Genomic DNA, 10,274 nt, shown 5'->3' with positions numbered 1-10,274 from the left:
TTTTAATATATTCTGAGGTAGCCTACACCAATGTTTTTTGTAATTAAATCTTTGGTCATGAAACCACGAGCGAGATTTAAAGGATAAAAATTAGAGAGTTTTAACAAAATACTTTCGGTACTGTTCTTTTTTAACGAAAAATCACATTTTTACCTTTAACTGGCACTATTCACTATACATTTAAAAATGACTTTTCGTTAAAAGAGAATTTTTTTTAAACTTTTCGTTAGTTTTCCTTAAAAATTATGATATATCTTACAGTAGCTTTTGGAAAAAATATATATATATATATATTCACCTATAAAGAGGAATGAATCCTTTTGTGAAAGGAGAGCCAAATATCCTCAAAGTGCTAACAGGAAGTAACTTGTCCAACATTTCTTTGCTTGCTTGTTGTTGTCTAGCTACTTGTCTAGTATCCTACTTACCAACATCCAAATGTCCAAAATCTGTGACATGATTCAAACATACAAACAATTTTAAGGAGACTATTCTAAAAGTGAGACATTTTATAGACTCATTTCATGTTTTTAACACAATATTTATAATATTAATATGAAAATTAATGTTAAATTATAAAATGACAGAGAGTTCATAAAATATCTCACTTTAGAAACGTCTTGTTAGCATTTCTCAACTTGGTAATAAAAGATCTTGACAGATATGGATTGAGTGTGGGAAATTAGTCATGGCTAAAAAAACGAAAACCCTAATTTGGTCAAATGGAATGTTAAAATTAGGATTGGTGTTTGTGTAATACATGGTAATTTTTACCATCGCATCGTCATCAGATCCATCACACCCGTCAGTCGATCTAGGGCAGCGTGACACACACAACCACCATATCTCTGTTGAGATTATCGAACCTTTCATTGCTCCAGCAGGCCAAGCATGCATGGAGGGCATAACCGTAATTTCATGACACGTACACAATGTATTATATAGTTTACTGTTTCCATGGCAGAAATGATATTAATAATTTGGCAGGGCAAGTACAAGAGTTGGGCAGGTACTTCAGAACTGAAAGGCTGCTTTTGTACTTTCAATGCCCCATCAATGGGGGTCACGATCAGGTGCAGCTCCGCCTACGTATTCCCCTTCCCCATCTCGACCCGTGGCCTGATGAATACGATGTTGAAACAATTCCGGACGCGTGTCGCGTGGAGAAGAGGGGATGTGGTGGGGCTCAAAGAACACTGCCAGCTGGGCTACTACTGGAAGAGATTTTTCAGTGTAAACGGTACACGGAATGATGCATTACGTGATACTATATAAATGATGAGATATATATGCTGAAAAGTTAATAATTTAAAAAATAAAATTTCTTATTACTTCTATGAAAACAAGTGATATATCATTTGTATTTCTGTCACAATAAAAAATTTCTTTACTGGTGAATTGATGAATGATGAAGCGTGGTGTAATGTAACGGAGGAGAGAAATTAGAAATTTACTATAGACGTTAACAAGATGAATCCGGATTCTCGTTAGATTTTTTTATGCGAGATATTAGAAATCTGTGAATTATATCTGTTTATCGTATATCGTGTAATTTAATTATTTTAAATATTTTTTTTAAAAATTAAATAAAAATAGTATTTAACAAAAAACTAAACACACGATGTACGATGAACGGATATGATTTACAGATCTCCAAGATCCTCACCAAAAAGATTTGAAAAGGATCCTAGTGGTAACAAGATACTGCCTTTATCAACTATTAAGAATAATATTAAGAGTTATGTTAGGAAGTCAAAATTTTAAACTAAATTTACAAACTAAATGATATTTCACGAATAAAAAATAAACACGTTAATCAATGCTTAAGTAATAATCTAATTATCAAAAAACAAATTACTTTATTTACAAATTTAAATTAAAAAATTTAACCTTTCTAACATTATAATATATATTTTTGGTCAACAGAAGGTGTTGGATGGGACGGGCCAATGTAGAGTTGACACGTAGTGTACGGTGGTTCTGGGATGACACCGAAAGAAAGCAGTGAGTGACTCAGGCAGTCAGGTCCAGGAGGAGGAGCGCTCCTTCTTACATTGAGTCATTAACAGTACTCTTCCTTTTACCTAACCTTGCCCACCATTTTTCTTCTTTTTAATTTTATTTATGTTTTTTTTTTCATAGTTTTTATTCACCAATTTTTTGAACAAACAATGTTATTTTATTTTCACAAAAATTATCTCTAATATTGGGTTAAAACTTAAAAAAAATTAATTCAAAAATAATTTTTCTACTTCAATCATTTTGAGTTAAATCATTAGGCCGAAATTATTAAAGAACGAATTTATGATTATTTTTTTCTTTAAGTAACTTTTTTTTTTTAAACTCAAAAATTATGTTGACTATCATAATTTAATTTTATGAACATTTTAACAAAAAAATATTTAAATTATGATAAATATAGAAAAATTACTAAACCAACACCATGAAACTCGTGGAACACTACGAAAAAAATACGAAACACATGAAAGAATTTGTTTTAATTATTTTAGCTGTTCTATTTAAATTTGGACCGTTAGATCTTTTTTTTACTGTTGAATTTGATTATATTACGTCTAACTGTTGGATTCAATGATTTTATAATATCAAATGAAAAAAAATACGCATATATATAGTGGGTCAGTGCACTAACTTAGTTGGGGAAGGGGGGGTTAAATTTGCCCCAAAAATGAGTTTTAGGTTAAAACTCATATTTGGCCCAAGGATTGGAGCAAGTTGGAGTAGGTTTAAAACCTAAAATTTGAGTTTTACTCCAAAGGTTAGAGTAGGTATAAAGGGGAGGGAGGTGGGCTAAGTCTCACAATTGATAGCAAGAATGTGGATCAAATTCGCATTTAGCAAAAATCAAGCATAAGACTTCTCCCTTACAAATGAACAAGAATACACTAGACCGTAATACTAAGTGTCATTTTGCCAGTTTTTTATTTCACATGATTTTAAAGATCTAATGCACTACTCATTAGATATGATCCAATTCACTTAGAAATAAGAGGTCTTATATTCGATTTTCGTCAAACACAAATTTATACCAAATTATTATGACGAACTTCTTGCGAGACTTAACTCATTTTGCACATCTTGTAAATAATTAATGTCACATGTATTTAACAATCTGAAATGCGATGCATGTATGATACCACATTGTAATTTTTTGGAGATTGATTGCAGGTCAACTTAATTTGCCCATTTATTCTCAGATTTTTGTACCAATTTATTTGAATAATAATTCTTTCTGACTTTATTTTAAAACGAATTCTTTTATTTCAGCGATATTTTATTTTAACATAATTTGAACTACAGGATGGGGCCACTTTACCCTAACTTTGTTTTCACCCCTTATAACATAGTGGAATAAACACGCCTACCAGAATTACATTAGAGGCACCATGGGCTATCTTTTGTTTTTTTTGTTTTTTTTTTTGGGAAGAAGATTAGGTGCAACTAAATGTATATTTCTTTATGCTTATCTCTCATCTCTTGTGAATATAGAGAGATACATTAAGTGATATACACTTGGTTGCACCAAAAAATTTGGCGATGTCGACATAAGTGGGGGTGAAAGGGGAAATTAATATATATTTTTAAGGAGAAATTAGGTTTTTCTTTCATCTATTGCATTGATTAAAACCTTATTTCTTTACAATTTTTTTATCAAGGTCCTTAGGTTTTAATGAATGTCATTATTTCAATAATAAAATATTTGCATATTAGTGTCACATACTAACACCGGGGTGCAGGATAATGAGCTATAAATGCATCTCAACACAATCATACTCACTACCATCAATATATACTCACTTGAAGCTTACCTGAGCGTCCACAGTCAAGCAACTATATATATAACCATATAATGCATAATCAAACATAGAGAGCATTTGACATGGCATATTTGTGGATTTGCTATTTTGAGTATGGTTTTGAGATAGATATGCACGCTATTTTCTGGGAAATTATACAAGTTTTACGGCGATGGGTTATTATCTTTGATAAGTGAAACGGTTTTAAAAAAGCTTTGTTTTTGCCCACTCACGTTTTCTGTTTTGCGCCCCTCCAGGTTCTAGTAGCAAAGTTTCTGTTTTGACGAGGATTCTTGGCATATCCTAGTACAGGTGGCTTCCTAAGATGGTATAAGCCTTATCTTACCTTACTATACTTTACTTATGCTTTGTAATCATGTGTGCAATGGGTTCATACCCGCTCACCGCGCACTTGTGTACCTAGGCACTTTTAGGTTTAAATTTATTCACTTTTTTCACATCACCATACTTTATGGTTTCGTCATATTCCAGGTGTTGGCCAGCACAGCTCGATTTGGGGTCCTAGTGAATATTCCGGGTCGGGGTGTGTTAATTAGCATAAGTAAATTAAGTTTCTAAAATATATTAATTTAGTGTTGGAAACGTTGCATTTGATATATTTATATTTATGGCTATACTTTGTATAATATTTTTATTTTTAGTTTGTACCCAATTTTAATTTGCAACCTTCTTTTTTAATTTGTACTAAATTTCATTTTAGTTTTAATTTGTACCCATATATTAACTTCTTTTTGTGCCCTTTTCTTTAAATGATTTTGTGAACACGGAAAATTCCTAAAACGAAAGAGACAAGAACAACGTGCACAAAATAATATTTGTGTTTGATGATTTTGGGTTACAATCTCTCTCATATTTGATCATCTGATTCGATCTCCGTAAGGTGTTGATTTGTGGATGTTTCGTTGATCCAAGGGCCGTTGAGGCTTGATCTTGGATGAACTGTTGGAAGTTTCTTCAAGGGGCCGTGGGCTTGATCTTTGAAGGTGGATTTGAGTGGATCTTCAAGGAGTCGTTGGGGCTTGATCTTGAGGATGAGTGTTTCTTCAAGGGCCGTTAAGGTTTGATCTTGAATAAAGGTGATGAACGGATCTTCAAGGGCTTTTGGGCTTGATCTTGAAGAACGGTTGGATGTGTGGATTTGTTGATGTTGTTGATCCAAGGGCCGTCAGGGCTTGATCTTGGATGAACGGATGATGAACGATGGTGCTTTCTTCAAGGGCCGTCGGGGCTTGATCTTGAATTGGTGGAAGTTCTTCAAGGGCCGTGGGCTTGATCTTTGAAGGTGGATTTGAGCGAATCTTCAAGGAGCCGTTGGGGCTTGATCTTGAGGATGAGTGTTTCTTCAAGGGCCGTTGAGGCTTGATCTTGAATAACGGTGATGAACAGATCTTCAAGGGGCTTTTGGGCTTGATCTTTGAAGAACAGTGATAAACGGATGATGAACGATAAACACTTTCTTCAAGGGCCGTCGGGGCTTGATCTTGGAAGAACGATGAACGAAGAACGAAGAAGGCTTTCTTGATTCTTCGGGATGAACGGATGATGAACAATGAACACTTTCTTCAAGGGCCGTCGGGGCTTGATCTTGAATTGGTGGAAGTTCTTCAAGGGCCTTTGGGGCTTGATCTTGAAGGTGGATGATTGTTGATCTAAGGGCCGTCGGGGCTTGATCTTGGGATGAACAGTTGTGTGGATTTATTGATGTTGTTGATCTAAAGGGCCGTTGGGGCTTGATCTTAGGATGAACAGTTGTGTGGATTTGTTGATGTTGTTGATCCAAAGGGCCGTTGGGGGTTGATCTTAGGATGAACAGTTATGTGGATTTGGTGATGTTGTTGATCCAAATGGCCGTTGAGGCTTGATCTTAGGATGAACAGTTATGTGGATTTGGTGATGTTGTTGATCCAAAAGGGCCGTCGGGGCTTGATCTTAGGATGAACAGTTGTGTGGATTTTTTGAACACTTTCTTCAAGGGCCGTCGATGCTTGATCTTGAATTGGTGGAAGTTCTTCAAGGGCTGTTAGAGCTTGATCTTGAAGGAGGATTTGACGAAGAACGAAGAGGGCTTTCTTGATCCTTCGGGATTTGCTTGAATTTGGGAGGTTGGATGCTTGAAAGCTTTAGAGTTTCAAAGCTTCAAGGATTTTGGATGTGTGGGGAGTATTCTCTTCCATTTTGGGAGTAGAGAAATGTATTTGTGAATTGGTTCATGATACCTTGATGTAGAAGCCTATTTATAGGCTTTGAGAATGAATCACCACCACAAAATATTTTTTTCTTTTCCAAGCACCATTGCCTAATTTCCCACTTAATACAATTTTAAACTTGAAGTGGTAATTTTATGGCCTAATTTTCCACTTAATATCATTTTAAACTTGATATGTGCATGCTTTGTCATTGCGCAAAATGAGAAGAAAACCTTGTTTTGATCTTCAATGGATTGAAATGTGCTTGCCTTGTCATTGCCCAAAATGAGAAGAAAAACTTGTGTAATCCTCCAAGGGTATTTCTTTTTATTTTGTTGAGTCACACACCATGTGTACAATTTGTATGACACGTGGCATATGCCATGTATGCCTTGACACGTCAAAATTTTAATGCGTTGGTGAACATTTATTTCACCGCAATTTCGATGTCTACGGATTTATTTGTAGATGATCTAGTTTTTTTTAATTTTTTAATTTGTACCCATAATTTATTCATAATGTACTTATTCTTCTTTATAAATGTACCACTTTTTTATTCGTAAAATGTACCTTTTTATTGTTGTTGTAAACGTACCACTTTTTTTTAATGTAAAATGAACCCAAAATTTTAAAGTAAAATCCATAAATGTAACCCTTTCTCAATTTCAAATGTACCCTTAATTAAAAATATAAACTATAAAATTTTATTTTGTGAAAAACTAGAAATTTTGATAATTAAGACGAATTATCAATTTTTTGTAAGATTATAGGGAGAAATTAATACTAAAATTTAATATTTTGTCTTTCAATCAAAGTATTTAAATTAATAAAATTTAAGTCTAAGATTTTGGTATAATAAAATTTCAATCAAAATAATGTATCCATATGAATTTTTGAGTACATTACTATATAGTTTATTTACAATTTTTTAATACCATGGATACATTCATTTGCTATTTATGATTTCATATTATTACATTGTTTTTATTCATTTGTTCAATAAAAAATTTGTATACTTTTTATTGTAGCCGTTTCATATTATTACATTGTAATATAATGAGGGACCACATATATATATATATATATATATATATATATATATATATATATATATATCTTATAAATCTCATAAATGTCAAACATATAGAAATATACATATTAATAATGATATAATGAGGTTTTCATAGTCAATGGACTTGGATAAAAAATTAAATACCATTAAAATTTTAATTAAAAAGTGTTAGTGACTAGGGATCGAATCCAAAGTCTCTATTTTTTAATTATCTCTTACAAGTAAATTTGGGTTCCAATAGGACATGCCCCACGACGATAGATGGATGAGCCCCATTCCATTATTATTCAACTAGAAATAGAGATAAATGGACCCAGTAATCCACTTTAATTTTTGCTCATCTATATTGTTTCTACAAAATTATGTGAGTTGTATTGAGCTAGTGATTTCACATGCTCGTTTTCTCTTGATGCGTTTATCTTTAATTTATTTAATTTAGAAGTTAAGAAAGCATAGAGAAGGGTGTCACATCTCGGCCTAGGCCTACATCCCACATCGCCTGGGGAGTAGATCCTGTAAGCCTTATATGTATATTCTCATCTCATCGGAACTTTAAAGTTAAGCGAGTTCGCGCGAGAACAATCCTAAGATGAGTTACCACTAGGAAGTTCTCGTGTGAGTTCTCAGAAACAAAACCGTGAGGGTGTGGTCGGGGCCAAAACGGACAATATCGTGCTATGGTGGAGTCGAGCCAAAAGCACTTTCAGAATTTACTTGCATTTTAACTAAGGATTGGTTCAAAGAATATTTTAACCACATGCACTTTCAGTTATTTTAAAAGCACATCCAAACGAGCCTTAATTTAGTCTATGCAGTTTATTAATTGTTACAATTCCAATATGCGTATGTTGTGCTAGGATAGCACCAAACCAATTGGAATCAACTCAAGCTAACCCACAAGAAATATATCAAATGAAATGCAAGAATAGAATATAAAAGACACCAAGATTTTAACGAGGTTCCTCAACAGTCAGTGTAACTGGAGTACGTCCTTGGAGTAGTACGAGCTCACCTAATAATCCACTATCAATCAAATGAGAGTTTACAAAGTGTTGGCAATCTCACAACCCAAAACACCAATACACCTAATAGCTATCACACACCAAAGAAACAAATAGAGAATGAACTATAATGAATAATTTCCTCTCTATACAAAGCTCAAAGCTATTATAACAACTACTTTGATGAATGATGGCTAACCAAAGAGAAGAGCACTTTCTTCTTTTCTCGAAAAAGTGGGGTTGCGGCACCCTTTTTCCTTTCCTCTGTTGCTCTCTATTTTTTGCTGCTATCAAACAAAGGCAGCTGCTGCTGCTAATTAAAACCCTAGCCACACCCGTGGCTTTTTCACATGGGCCAAGAAAAAAGGCCCACTTAATGGGCTAGGGAGATTAACTTAAGGCCTAATGTAATTTGGCCATAAATTCAACAATCTCCACCTTGGCCAAATTCCGAAAGCTCTATGACGAGCCAAACCAACATAATCAACAATCAACACAAAACCACTCCCAAAAGTAGTAAGAGAATAACTCAAGCCGAGCCAAAATGCTCCAAAGCTCCTACTGCTCAACACTTTCTTCATATAGGCAAAATGTGAGTCAAGTTCAAGCAATGAACAAAATTGGCTACACCAATAACCTTAGTCAACATATCAGCGGGGTTATCTTTAGTTGAAATCTTCTAGAGAATGATATCTTCTTCACCAACAACTTCACGAACAAAGTGATAACGCACATCTATGTGCTTGGTCCTCGCATGATGAACTTGATACTTAGCCAAATAAATGGCATTCTAACTATCACAATACAACTCCACCTGCTTCTGATCAACCCCTAAATCTTTAATAAGTCCATGTATCCAAATGGCATCCTTTATAGCTTCGGCAACAGTCACATATTCAGCTTCTGTAGTGGACAAGGCAACATAAGACTGCAAAATGGACCTCCAACAAACTGGCCCTTTAGCCATAGCAAATAGCCTGTAGTAGACTTCCTTCTATCCAAGTCACCTGCATAATCTGAATCAACATAACCAACTGCAAAGTGACCAATACCAGAGCCATCATTCTCAAAAGCATAAACCAACATCTCGAGTACCATGGAGATACCTCAATATCCACTTAGCTACATGCCAATGCTCTTTACCAGGATTATGCATATATCGACTCACCATACCAACTGCATGAGCAATATCTGATCTAGAGCATACCATTGCATACATTAAATGAAGACATTGTAGCTTCTCTTTATCAATTTTAAGACATTATAGAGAACTCAATTTAAAATGAGGAGCCAAATGGGTACTAACCGGTTTGGTTGAATCATGAACTCCGAACTTCCGAATCAACTTCTCAAGGTATTGTCTTTGATTCAAGCATACCAAACCCTTCTCTCTATCTCTAGTGATCTCCATGCCAAAGATCTTCTTCGATTCACCAAGATCCTTCATCTCGAAATCATTCTTCATTTGCTTCTTCAATTTCTAAATCTCTTCGACATTCTTTGAGGCAAGCAACATATCATCAACATATATCAACAAATAAATGAAAGACCCATCTTGCAACTTCTCAAAGTACACACAATGATCATATTGACTTCTAGAATAATTTTGGCCTTTCATAAATTTATCGAACCTCAAATACCATTGTCTTGGAGATTGCTTCAAGCCATAAAATAATTTCTTCAACTTGCAAAACAAATTATCTTTCCCTTTCACTTTGTACCCATCCGGTTAACACATATAAATCTCTTCATTTAAATCACCATGTAAGAAAGCCGTCTTCACATTGAGTTGCACAAGCTCAAGATCATATTGTGCAACAAGAGCTAATAGAATGTGAATTGAGGAGTGCTTCACAACTGAAGAAAAGATTTCATTGTAGTCAATGCCCTCCTTTTGTGCATACCCTTTAGCAACTAATCTTGCTTTAAATCTCACATTGCTTTTCTCGTCAACACCTTCCTTCTTAACATACACCCATTTGTAACCTATAACTTTCTTACCTTTAGGCAATTTAGCTAACCCCCAAGTCTTGTTCTTCAAGAGAGAATTCATCTCATCATCCATGGCATTGCACCATTTCTCATTTTCTTCACTCTCAATAGCTTCCTCAAAATTGGATGGAATCTCATCAGTGATAATAGGAAGAGCAAAAGAAATATAATCACTAAACTGAGTTGG

This window comes from Malus domestica, chromosome 14 (genome assembly GCF_042453785.1).
Source record: "Malus domestica chromosome 14, GDT2T_hap1".
Classification (NCBI taxonomy): Eukaryota; Viridiplantae; Streptophyta; class Magnoliopsida; order Rosales; family Rosaceae; genus Malus; species Malus domestica.
Note: the sequence above shows the minus strand (reverse complement) of the source record.